Source organism: Ursus arctos, unplaced genomic scaffold (assembly GCF_023065955.2).
Source record: "Ursus arctos isolate Adak ecotype North America unplaced genomic scaffold, UrsArc2.0 scaffold_3, whole genome shotgun sequence".
Classification (NCBI taxonomy): domain Eukaryota; kingdom Metazoa; phylum Chordata; class Mammalia; order Carnivora; family Ursidae; genus Ursus; species Ursus arctos.
In genome coordinates, this window is record NW_026622985.1 from 12352355 (window position 1) to 12366247 (window position 13893).

General features: G+C 41.4%; 1 protein-coding gene across 2 annotated transcripts in view; it reads right to left on the minus strand.

Annotated features, from left to right (window-relative positions):
• SUGCT (succinyl-CoA:glutarate-CoA transferase) overlaps window positions 1–13893 on the minus strand; it is a 756457-nt gene that overhangs the window by 24002 nt on the left and 718562 nt on the right. For both annotated transcript variants that reach the window (XR_006409930.3, XR_008956284.1), the window contains 4 exons: window positions 13214–13344; window positions 2650–2721; window positions 1048–1265; window positions 577–761 (listed from right to left, as the gene is read on the minus strand). The gene's annotated coding sequence lies outside the window, so the exon portion shown is untranslated. The remainder of the gene's footprint in view (window positions 1–576; window positions 762–1047; window positions 1266–2649; window positions 2722–13213; window positions 13345–13893) is intronic.

Here is a 13893-nt window from a genome sequence, read left to right on the forward strand (position 1 = left end):
AAGTCAAGATCCTCTCTGTGCTAGACTTCCTAAATAGGGGGTGTCAAGCATAGACACTAATTGACTCACAAAACTTGAGAGTCCAGAAATACACCTGATTTTGCACGTGACTTTACAAAACAAAGTGAGAGTCCTTGTCCCAGTAGTTAGCAGCCTTGTCTAAAGATACACTAATCACTGTGGCAAAGGGGACGCAACTTGCTCTTTGGGCCATGTACTATACCCTTGGGATGAGTGTGGAACCCCACCCAGACCCTCACGACTGAAGGAGGAGGAGAGGAGAATCCTTCGATAAAAATTGGTTATGTAGGAAAAGCAACGTGGCCTGAGCAAACTCAAGAATAAGCAACAACAAAACACTGGAAAAAGAAATCTCTATTCAACAGCTCTTTTAGTCTCGTTTTCAAATGTCTTTTATTTTTTTGTAATAGTTTGGATTATTATTAAGCAAATATTTATTCCTTCCCTTTCCCTGTGTGAGTCAAGTTTGTCTTCCTGACCCCCTGATGCTCAGCTTAGCCGAAAATTTTCTCTAGCCGATGGCATGTTAGTGGACAGGACGTGAAGCGGCCTTACCTGCGTTTGTGCGTTTCGCCTTGGCCCTTGCGCTTTGGTAGTGAGCCGTCAGACGAGCAGGCTGCAGACAGGGCCGCCTGGGTCCCGGGATGGGCCACATAGAGCAGATCTGACTCCAGTCCACGACCTCAGGTCAAGCCACCTGGATGAGTCCATTCGAGATGAGCTGCAGGCCGCCTGCGTGACTATAAAAGGACAAGCGCTTGTGTTGAAGCTGCTACTGAGTTTTGAGATTGTCAGGCCGCATTGTTTTGGCAACAACTTATGAAGACGTTTTTGCTATAGATGCTCCAGAATGTCTTTGTAAATGCAGAACTTCTGTCTAAATGCACGAATACAGCACGAAAGAAATTATCTTGAAGTCGCATGTACAGAGCAAGGGCGTTGTTTTTATTTAGAAGGTCTGTTTACTTTGGGTGGGCTAATACAGATTTTGGGGGGGGGTGGGATATTCTCAGTTCTAAGAGGTACCTTTTTCCACGCTAACATTTCTGTCCCAGGATGTGTTCTTAATCAGTGTGCATGAGGCCTCGTTGGTGGATAGTAGTTTCTCCGTATCCTCGGCCCCACCCTCAGTCGTGTGTCCTTTAAAGGTAGACTCAGTGGGTCTTGCCGTCCATCCGTTCAGAAGTCAGGAGGCACACGCAGGGTTTGGCTGGACAGGAGCCGATGAGGGTCGTGCTCGCCGACTGGTGTGTTAAGTGGCCAAGCAGAATATGGAACATTGAGAGAGTATGAGTTAACTGAGTCAAGCGAAGTCGTATTCTGTTGGGAAAGCTAAACAGTGAAGTCCACACTGCGGTGTGGGTGAAGTCAGCCTTTCTTGGATGTGCCTAATTGCCTGAATGCATGGTTTTTCAGAACCCAGATTACTGTATCATGTAGTGACAAAGCAATTATTTTTTATTTGGAAATCGTTCAGAACAGTTATTATCAAATGGCCATCTTGACAGTAAAAAAAACTGCATGCGTGGTCCCGTCCAGCATGGGAAACCACACCACAGAAACCCATGATGGATGGGGTTACTCGGTTGTCACCTTGTGAACGCTGGCGATTGTCAACCGAAACAAAAGTTTAGCTTCAGTTTATCAGATATTAAGCTGCTCTGTTTGATTGCAGTTAGTCAACAGTTTCAGCCGCCGAGGTTTTCCCACGGAACGATATTATAATTGGGTGGATAATTGGGGGTTGTGTTCCTGACCAAGGACTCAGCAAGAAATAAATCATAGATATAACCAACAATGTGTCATACAAGCAAGATACAACAACCATAAACCTCCAAAATCATTTGAATTAGTAAAATTATGATCCCAGTGCCATAAAATGGGCAAGAATTTACCAATAATACATAAAATACAAGCTTAATGTATCATAAATTTGGCCAATCCCAAACTAATAGAAAAATAACTGTTGTAAACATCGAGTTAAGACTTTTGTGGGATGATGTGTATGGCCCTAAGTCTCCAAGAAAAGAAAAGCAAGCTGTCACAGTAAATTTAACTGATGCATTCTTTATTCCTCAATAAATTCCAGTGCTGTAAATATGTCCAGTAAAAGCCAATATTGTTTCTTGAAATGCAAGACCTTGGGGAAGGGTGTTTAGGACAAAACACCACTAGACCTTAAATTTAAATTGCCGACATTTCCCTCGATCTCCATATATAACTAGCCGGCACCTGTGTGTACATGCGTACATACACCCACACCCTCTGTCCTGCGTGAGTCATAATTTAATTCCTCAAGTGTCCATCCCCGAACACAGGGATGTGAGAAACAACACTCAAGAAAACTCCTTTTCATGGTTCCTTCATGCTGGTGGTTCTTACCTAAACATAAATTTTCTTGACATTTGGGAATGTCTAGAGACATATTTGGTTATCCCCATGGGGTGATGTTCCCGGCCTCTAGTGAGCAGAGGCTGGGGATGCTGCTGAACACCGTGCCGTGCACAGCACAGGCCCCTACAAGAAGTTATCCAGCTGGAAATGTCAACGGGGCCAAAGGTGAAAACCCCGCTTTACACAAAAATTTGTGTTGTAGCAAAAAGATGTGGATTCAGCCATTCGGCTTACCTGATAATTCTTGATCACCTGTTTGCTGCTCGATAGGAAGTGGTTCTTAGCAGCAGCCCAGCCACCCTTAACCTGCAAAGAAAGCAACAAACTTGATTGATTTGTTCGTCACTGTGATACCAGTCTAGTGCCCGGCACATTTTTGTGCTTCAATGAATATATGTGAAATAAATGAACAAGTGAATGGAAAGAGGAAGGAAGAAAGAAGGAAAGGAGGGAAGAAGGAAGTGGATGGTGCCCGGGCTGACGTTTGCTTGGTTTTGGTCAATTTGCTTTCCTTTCATTTACTGTCTTCCAGAAAAACAATAGGCACGGGTTCAGCTAATATTTACTGTTTACTAATTGCTATTATTGATAGCTTCTTGTATTGAACGTATCATATTAATGGTAACTAAAGGACTCCAAGTGTTAGTAACGATCGCTATGCAATTGTTTTCGTAGCTGCTCATGAATAGAAGACTGTAAAATAATGTCATTGACTTTCGGCCTCGATGGCCCGCAGTTTAGAAGATTATTTTCCAAAAAAGCAATCACAACATCTAAGTAACCTAGGGCTTCATGAAAGGTTTCAGTGGGCTGTATTGTTTGCTCATTTGCATTGTTTTGCTTTGTCTGTTGTTCATCGTCTTTGGTCTCCTGGCCTTTCCCCGCCCCTAAGCAATATCTTGAAGCAAGAGTCACCAGTGGCTACTTTGAGGGAAGTGTTCAGGAAGAATGGAAAGTTGGGCCTGCGGGCCATGGCCCCAGGGAAGAGGTTGCGAAGGGGAGGGGGCACAATGATATGTATTAATAAAGCCCAGACTTACTCTTATTTTTAGCAGTCTATTATCAGAACCTCCTCCTCTTTCTTTCCTTAAATCACAATCCAGTGTCAGCATGGTCAGTGTCACAAACAAACAAATGAAACCCTACAAATGTCTCTGTAAAGCCATTTTGACTTTTCCTAGAGCCTCATAATTTCTACACGTCAAAGGTAATCATTAAATAAATGCCAAATTAGGAAATATGGTTGGCATCTACTGTGCGCCGTGGACTGCACTGGGTATTTGGACACAAAGAAAGTGTGCTTTCTGCTCTCCACGAAAGGCAACATGGGATTAAGGTAAATAGTAAGCACCGCTCACTAGGTGGCCGAGAGGTGAGTGAACTAAGCAGCCGCATGCAGCAAAGGCTGACGCCATTTCCAAATTCACCCAAACTGGCTTTGGTCAGATCGGGCAGTCAATCCCTCGGTTGGTGTTTAGGCACACAGAGGGCCATCCGCACTTCTCATCACTTCTAAATGTCATTATGTCCCCTCTAGGTTTGCACTGCAACCACACTGTAAATACAGATCAAGTTTATCTCTCCTTATAAAAATGGTCCATACTCTTATAGGCATCTATAGACGGGCTTCTCACCGTCCCTTAGACTCAACACATGATAGGTTAACTACTTCCTGCAGATAGCAAGCACCAACTTAGGTTTATACTTCTTGCTATTCTCCAGTAAATGTTAATTTTCTCAGACTGGGCATTTTGCCGTCTTTATCATATTTGGCCCTAACATTCATCATCCTTGGTCTTAATCACCTTTCTACAGCTTGATACACATTTCTTAAGCCTATGATAGCTTCAAGTCTCAGACACTCCGTCTACTCAATGGGCTCTTCACAGAATTTTCCCTTGAGGGCAATAGGACTGGGAAAAGCACTTTTCATGTCAAACATGAAAAAAACACAAACAGCAAAGCAAACAAAACAAAACAGAACAAATCCTACCCCCGTTCAATTTAATGCAGGAGCAGCTGGATTGGATTGAAATTTTCCAACTCCCTCTTGTCACCAGCTTCTAACAAGGAAAATGAAAAGCGAGTTCACCTGTCGAACCCTGACTCAAGGAGTCAGCTGGTAACGTGAGCACATCCCTGCAAGACGCCCCTGGGTGGACCCCTGTCTAACCAAGTTGCTGTTTTTAGACTCAGACACGCTGGCTCTAAAAGCCGCCACTCTGTAGGAATTTCATACAGACTAGTTTAGTCTTCTGAAAACCTTCCTGATAAAGCCACTAGATGAGTCCAAACTACCTCATAACCTTGGAGCCCGCCTGCCTGGAAGGTGCCAGAATAACCAGAGAAGCGGCCTCGTTGAAATCTCTCGTGAAACATCTGGAAGCAGATCTGGAAGCAGGTAAGAATGAGAAAACAGAATCCCAGATGAAGTTCTACAGAAAGGAAAGCCAAGCAAAGGCCACCATTGGCAAAGAACTCTTGAAGGATAGATCTCCGTCTCACGCTTTCCTCCCCGGGATGTCGCAAGGAAGACAGCAGCACGCACCTCGGTGACCAGCTCTGACGGTCATAAAATAAACCAACACTCGGCAAGAGAGCACTGGCCCGCGGCCCGCGAGCAGGAGCTGAGTGACCCCGGGCGACGTTCAGCCGCACTGCGGGGTAGTAAGTCGAAGAGGCCCATGCTGGACAAGCCACACTCGGAAACCCAACCAGCGTCTGTGGGGCTGTTCCCAAGTGATCTACTGCTTTCCAGACCTCGGCCCGCCTTGGAGGCGCTCCGGCCCAGGTGACCTGCGCAGGAAATGTTGACTTTGGAAAGGGTCGGGGCTGTATTTCGGCCACAGCAGATGACTGGGTCGGCACTCTCTTTTACTTAATAAAATGTTACTGCCGTGCTTGTGGTAGATGTTCATTTTAGCAAAAGAAAGGAGACTAGAGAAGAGAAAACCAAAAATGGCCACCCAGAGATAGTTCTGTGGGCATCTTAAGTATTCCATGCCAAAGATTTTCTTCTGTGTATAAGATATCCTTTCATATTCTTCAAAAATGGAACCACAGTATCCATATTCATTTAAAAAATATAAATACATATATACAGAAAAATGTATATAAATGTACAACTCATAAAAATCCCTATTATGTTGTAAAGTCTTCTTTCTTTAATTCACTGTGGCTGCCTAAAGCTACAAATAGTCCGCTTTGTTTTAACAGCTACTTGATATTTAATTGTAGGGATCTTCTAAAATTAACTTAGCTGATCCCCTTATTAGACTTTACAATGAAAATTCTGGTTCTAAGTAGCAGTACTGCTAAATATTTTTTTATATTTTTAAAAATTATGTTGTATTAGGAATTTCTAGAGGAAGAAAAAAATGCTGTGTCAAAAGAAGGCAGATTTTGATACTATTGGGCAAAATGCTCTCCACGTTAGTTCTAATGATGTCTTTCTTTCCTCACACTGTGCCCAATATTATGCAATATTTCTCTAAGAATTGATGCCAGTTTGATAGAATAAAGTGCTACTTTATTAATGCTTTAATTTGTATTTCTTTGATACTTATGTGTTAAGTGACTTTTGTGGTGATGCCTTTCCCATTTTTCTAGTTGGTTGAATGTGAGGTTTTTTTTTAATGTTTTTTTATTATATTATGTTAGTCACCATACAGTACATCCCTGGTTTCTGATGTGAAGTTCGATGATTCATTAGTTGCGTACAACACCCAGTGCACCATGCAATACGTGCCCTCCTTACTACCCATCACCGGTCTATCCCATTCCCCCACCCCCTCCCCTCTGAGGCCCTCAGTTTGTTTCTCAGGGTCCATAGTCTCTCATGCTTCATTCCCCCTTCTGATTACCCCCCCTTTCTTTATCCCTTTCTTCCCCTACCGATCTTCCTAGTTCTTATGTTCCATAGATGAGAGAAATCATATGATAATTGTCTTTCTCTGCTTGACTTATTTCACTTAGCATTATCTCCTCCAGTGCCGTCCATGTTGCAGCAAATGTTGAGAACTCGTTCTTTCTGATAGCTGAGTAATATTCCATTGTATATATGGACCACAACTTCTTTTTTTTTTTTTTAAGATTTATTTATTTATTCGACAGAGATAGAGACAGCCAGCGAGAGAGAGAACACAAGCAGGGGGAGTGGGAGAGGAAGAAGCAGGCTCATAGCAGAGGAGCCTGATGTGGGGCTCGATCCCATAATGCCGGGATCACGCCCTGAGCCGAAGGCAGACGCTTAACCGCTGTGCCACCCAGGCGCCCCCTGGACCACAACTTCTTAATCCAGTCATCTGTTGAAGGGCATCTCGACTCCTTCAATGATTTAGATATTGTGGACAATGCTGCTATGAACATTGGGGTGCATATAGCCCTTCTCTTCACTATGTCTGTATCTTTGGGGTAAATACCCAGTAGTGCAATGGCTGGATCATAGGGTAGCTCAATTTTTAACTTTTTAAGGGACCTCCACACTGTTTTCCAGAGTGGCTGTACCAACTTGCATTCCCACCAACAATGTAGGAGGGATCCCCTTTCTCCACATCCTCTCCAGCAACTGTTGTTTCTTGCCTTGTCAGTTTTTGCCATTCTAACTGGCGTAAGGTGGTATCATAGTGTGGTTTTGATTTGGATTTCCCTGATGGCTAATGATTTTGAACATTTTTTAGTGTGTCTGTTAGCCATTTGTACATCATCATTGGAAAAGTGTCTGTTCATATCTTCTGCCCATTTTATGATTTGTTTATTGGTTTCTCGTGTATTGAGTTTGAGAAGTTCTTTGTAGATCTTGGATACCAGTCTTTTATCTGTAGTATCATTTGCAAATATATTCTCCCATTCCGTGGGCTGCCTCTTAGTTTTTTTGACTGTTTCCTTGGCTGTGCAGAAGCTTTTTATCTTGATGAAGTCCCACAAGTTCATTTTATCTTTTGTTTCTCTTGCCTTTGGAGATGTGTCATGAAAAAGGTTGCTTTGGCTGATGTCGTAGAGGTTGCTGCCTATGTTCTCCTCTAGGATTTTGATGGATTCCTGTCTCACATCGAGGTCTTTCATCCATTTGGAGTTTATCTTTGTGTATGGTGTGAGAGAGTGGTCAAGTTTCATTCTTTTGCATGTAGCTGTCCAATTTTCCCAGCACCATTTATTGAAGAGACTGTCTTTATTCCACTGGATGTTTTTTCCTGCTTTATCAAAGATTAGTTGCCCAAAGAGCCGAGGGTCCATTTCTGGGTTCTCTATTCTGTTCCATTGGTCTATGTGTCTGTTTTTGTGCCAGTACCATGTTGTCTTTGTGATCACAGCTTTGTAGTACAGCTCGAAATCCAGCATTGTGATGCCCCCAGCTTTGTTTTTCCTTTTCAACAGTTCCTTGGCAATTCGGGGCCTTTTCTGGTTCCATACAAATTTAAGGACTATTTGTTCCAGTTCTTTGAAAAATGTCATTGGTATTTTGATCAGGATAGCATTGAAAGTGTAGATTGCTCTGGGTAGCATGGACATTTAGTGTGAGTTTTTTCCTTACTGATTTGTATACATATCTAATACAAAAAAACAGAAGTTACTTTTGAACATTTTGAAAATATAAAATAATGAAACTAGATCTCTATTTACTAGAGGTAGGAATTATAAAGTAAAGAATGGCCCTCCCCCATAAGATAAAAAATTAACAAACTTTTCTTGTTTTACCATTTCAGTTTGGGTGAGGGTGACGTCAGACTTTTATCTTAGATTACAGCTGTAAAATGTGGTGGGTCTCAGGCATTGTCAACACGCTCTCCTCATCCCTACACACTTCGGAGTCCGAGATCCCATCCAGAAATAACATCGTGGTGAAGTGACCGGGCTGTGATGTGAATCAAAGCTGGATTCCAGCTCTCTCTGCGACCTACCAGCCATGTGACACTGGGCAATATAATACAGACTTCATCTCAGTTTCAGTTTTTGCAGCTGTGAAATGGGAAAAGCAATAACGCCTACTTCATAGGGTCTTTTGTGAGCATTAGATGAGGCAACACATATAAAAATAATAAGAGCTACATGTTCACTACATTTAGGCACCACTTTACGAGCGTAACGCCTGACATAGAATGATCGCTTCATAAGTGCTGGCTGTGTTAAGCTAGTATTATTACACCTGTTCTTCATGGACTCTAACAATTAGAATGAGGAATTCGGAGCCCAGGGAGGTACGAGCTAGATTAAGCACCACCCCTGTGGTGAGGCTGATTTCTGTCTGGGAATGCAACGTCCAACACAATAGGAGGTAGGCTAAGTCAGGGTGCGGACACTGCACTTCTGAGCTGAGACAGTGGTTAATCATAAGTGTGTTCGGGAGGAGTGCATGAGCCAGGAAAGCGCATGATCATGAGTCAGAAAGCAAGTCCCCACCCTCACAAGTCTACACAACCATGTCTACCCTCACATACCCCCACCCCCACTCCCTGCCCCACACTCATACTTAGGACCGATATTTCTCCTGAGGAATAGATCCTTTCCTCCAGTTTTCTACCCTGAACTCAAGCCTGTCCTATTATAAGAACAAAGAAACAGGTAAGCCCATGGCTCCTGGCACCAGCACCTTCATGATAGAAAAAGAGAACCATCTTGAGTCTATACGAGACCACTAATGCTTGAAGGAATAGCTCCGTCTCTGGGAACGTTTTGTTACTTTGTCTGTCAACTCTAAATTATGTAGCAGTTTTTAAATTTGACTCCCACCTATTTCTTAGGCAGCAGTCCATGTGCTTATTCTATTCTCTCCTCTTTTCCTCCTTCCAGTTTTTTAGATGTGTCATTATACTTTGTCAGAATAATAAAAGTTATGCTATTTTTCTTTCCTTGTCTCCACATTAATTTTAGACTTAGATCTACAATTAAATATATCCAAGGCTCACTGCTAGTCCTTCTGCCAAAGTTTCCCCAGGCCCCTCTGATTTGGATGAAGCTTCTCTCTTTGGATAGCCCTCAGGGAGGGCTCGGAGTACAGCAGGGCCTGAGTTATGCGTATTCAAAGCTGGCGAAGGATAGCTTGGCTGGGTATAATCCTTGGATCACATTCTTAAATTTCTTGAAAATGTTCTCCACTATGATCTTGTTTATTATTGAGAAATTTGATGTAAAACCTAATTCCTTCAATTGCTTTAAGGCCCAGAGGACTTTTAAATTTACCTCTACAGTGTAGTAGTTTTATTGGTATATGTCTCAGAGTTGACTATTCCATAATTTCCCAGACATATTGTAGGCCCTTCTAACCTATAGATCCAGGTCTTTGTTTTGGGAAAGTTTCCTTGAATTAGAATTTTCTTTTTAGTTCTTATTCACTGTTTTGTTTTTCTCCTCTGGGGACTTCAACTATGTAATGCTAACTCTTCTTTACAGGTCTTCGGTATTTGTCACATGTCTCTGGTTCTTTTTACTTGCTTTTTAAAACTGTGTTTTCATTCCCTTGGCTCTTTTCCTTCCTCTGTCTCTGTTTAATGCCCCTTATTATATTTTTAGTCAAATCTATTCTCCCTGGGGTGCCTTGAAATTTTCTTTCTTTTTTTTTTTAGTCAATATTATCCTTTTCTTAAATTTCTTTCCTGAGCTTGGTTTCTTTCCATTTCATATGCTCCTGATTTTTGTTCCTTTTTGTTCCAAGTTTTTGAATTTTTGTTTCAAGGAGTTCTTCATATCTACAAATGCCCATTTACAGATGTCTAATTCAGGTCGGGGTATTATAGTTCCCTTCTGCTTTGTGATTTTATTTTGGGGCAAAAAAAGATTCCTCATGAGCTGAAATGTTTTCTTTCTTTTTAGGTTTACTTCTTACACTAACTGTGTTCAGGTGTTGCCTGTCATTTTCTATTCGTTTTGAAATGTTTCCTACATCAGCAGTAGCAGATCCCGTGCAGACAGGAACGGCTTGTTAGGTTCCTTAGTTTGAGAGGCCCCTCTTAGGGTGATGGTGTGAGGTGCACTTTCTTCAATAGATGATATTTTGGGGGTTGCAAGAGGGGTTACTATGACTGCTGACTTGGTAGCTCGCTTTTATTTCTGTAATGCCTTTACTTTTCACCTTTTTACTACTAAACTTGCAAAGGCTCCTTCCCTTTCCAAATTGCCCATCTCCCCTGGAAGTGGGGCTTTCCTAGGTGGCTGTGTCTGCCCCCTGCAGTTCTCACATCACCTTCCTTCCTTAATTTCTTCAATCTCCAGTAGTCTCACTTACCAGATCTCAGACCTAGTCTCAGTATTTCCTCACTCAGGGTGGGTCCTGCCTTTCTGGGTGTTCCATATCCATGTAATACTGCTCTCTGGTTGAATAGTGTCTCCTTCAAATTCATGTCCATCCAGATCCCATCAGTGGGGCCATATTTAGAAATAGGGTCTTTACAGATGTAATCAAGTTAAGATGGGGTCGTGCTGGATTAGAGTGGGCCCTAAATGCAATGGACTGGTGTCCTTATAATGAGTGGAATATTTGGAGAAAGAGAGACACAGACATACACAGAAAGAAGCAGATCATGAGAACACATGGAGAAAAAGGCCAACCATGTGACCATGGAGCCAGGGATTGAAATGGCGAAGCTACAAGCCATGGAATGCCAAGGATTGCTGGCAAACACCAGAAGAGGAGACAGAGACATTGAACAGATTCTCCCTCAGAGCTTCCAGAAGAAACCAAACCAGATGACACCTTGATTTTAGACTTCTAGCCTCTAGAATTGTGAGACAACAAATTTATGTTGCTTTGAGCCACCTAGATTGTGGCAATTTGTTACAGATGCCGAGGAAACTAACACAGCCACCAACACTAGCCATCACTGTCCCCCCCCCTTTTTGCCTGTGTAGCATCTGCCTGATGCTCAAGGCCAGGATCGGCTCCAGAGCCAACTCTTCGAGTTTGGGTGCTTCTTCCCCTCTTACACACAAATTGAAATCTGTAGTAATCTCAGCCTCACAGTATACTGTTAAGTGTGGACTATGAATGATGTTATTTATATTCCTTTTTAACCTGCATGTTTTTGGAAGATGTGTGGAGAAATTCAGATCTAGGCACCTGCTAATATCCTACGGGCAGTGTGATTTATTTTTAACCGGATCAAGTGAGTAATAGATGTTCTGGCATAGTGAGGACCCTGGTTCTCAAACTGAACACAACATCGGAATCACCTTAGATTCTTGAACACTATTTCCCAAAATTCTATTCTGTAATTCCAGGTCAGGAACCAGGATCTACACTCTAAAATAAGCTTCCCTAGTGTTTCTAATGTAGTCGATACCTGTGGGTTATCATACGTGAGCAATATAAGACAGGAGTTTTTCCATTCATGGAATCTGAGTTTTGAAGAAAGCAAAGAGATAAATAAGAAATCTAGAGAAATATACTCAGTGAAGCATAAATGACACATATATTCAGATAACTATAAATGACACAGATTCAGATGGTTACATTAAGCCATTTTCCTTAATATCTGTATTTCATACAAGGTATAATCCATAGATGCTCTCAAGGTGCTAACCAATCAAAAAGTTCCCTGCCTTGGCCTCATGTACTGGTCAGCCAGCTTTTTGTTTGCACCAGAGCCAAGAAACTTCATCCTCCTGGTGGAGTAAATTTTCTTATTATTTTTTTTGCATTCAGAGCCACTTATTGCCAGGCCCCATGCAACTCCAACTCTCTCATACAGAGGGCATTCCTTAAAGTTCATTTTTTTCTGCAAACATATCTTTCCTTCAAGCCTGTGGAGGATTTTGGTAGTGAGAATTTAATCAATTTTCTTGTCGTCTTCACAGAATAACAATAGCATTTCATAGAGTAATGCTTAGATGGATTGGCTGACTGGATTTAGTGTGGACGTGACGTGAGAAACTTCTGAAAGTGAAACTAAATGATAGAAAGGCTTGAAAATGAGAGTTGAGTAGCAAGCATTCCATAGAAGTCTTCCAAAAATGTTTGCTTTCATCAATCCAGCCCACTATGTCTCATTAATTTTTAAGCCTTTCCAGAAGTGATACCCTATTTGTTGGTCACATGAAGGACAAATTACACAGGAACCTAAATATAAAAATACAAAACTGTTCAAAGAAAACAGGGGAAAAGGTTCACAACATGGAAGTTGGCAAAAATTTCTTGGGTGTGACACCAAAATTACAGGCCACAAAAGAAAAAATAGATAAATTGGACTTCATCAAAATTGAAAACTTGTACACCAAAGGACACAGTCAACAGAGTGAAAAAATAACCAACATTATGGAAGAAAGTATTTGCGAATGACATTCTGATAATGGATTAATATCCAGAATATATAAAGAACTACAACTCAACGATAAAAACACAAACAATCTGATTTTAAAAATGAGCAAAAAGACTTAAATAGGCATTTTCCCTAAGAAGACATACAAATGGCCAACAGGCACATGAAAAAAAAAAGTTGTAATTACATTTTGCAATATATGTCTGTATCAAATCAACATATTGCACATCTTAAACTTACACAGTGTTATATGTCAATTATATCTCAATAATGCTATATATATATGTATATATATGCATATGTATATATGTATACATATACACATATATGGCAATTCATGGGCAGAAAGGATCCATTTAAGAAACTTAAAGTCTCATTTTTGCTTTCAGATGAGCAAACTTAGGCCAAAACATACCTCTTTCTTGCTGAAAGCCAGAAAAGTAGCCAACAAACTACAATATTTAAATATCCAGCCGAGTCCTCAGATGAAATATATGGCTGTTGATCAGACTCTGGACTGCTATATGAAAAAGAATAACAGTTCTTACCTGAGCATGGTGTAATTGTCACTTGCATTAATATCTCCAGTCTATGACTTTACACTCCTCACATCCAAGCATGACTTTACACTCCTCACATCCAAGCATCAATTTTGTACTTGACTCCGTGTTTTAGAGTCCTTTAAGAGAAGTACATTTCAAACTTTCATAAGCAAAATAAGAATGCATCAGGTTATATACCTATATGTCTAGTCCAGATGTTCAACCACTTCCTTCTCCTTGTTTTTCTTCTTGTCTGTCTCTGTCTCTCGTTCTTCACCTTTCATTTAATCCTGTCCATTTCCCCCTCTGTTCTCCACGTATTATTACCCTCCGTACTTCATATTGTCTTTTCTCACATGCCCAGGAAATATCTGCAAGCTCCCTTCTGCCATGTCAGGTGACATAGTCACACGTTCCAGGGATAAGGATGTGGACACCTTTGGGAGGCCATTATTTGGCCTACTGCAAATGGGTTTAAGTGTCTCATTGAAAAGATTTTGGAGCCTGGCAGAGGAACAGGTTTGCAGGGTAGAAATCAAGAGTTCAGTTTGGGGGATGTTACATTCAGAATGGCAATGAATCATTAAATGGAGGTGTCAAGGAGGGAAATATCTGTGAGTCTGAAGTTTATTGGAGATTTATACACTGCAGTTATCAGTGTGAGAGTTAGCATAAAGAAAGATGCT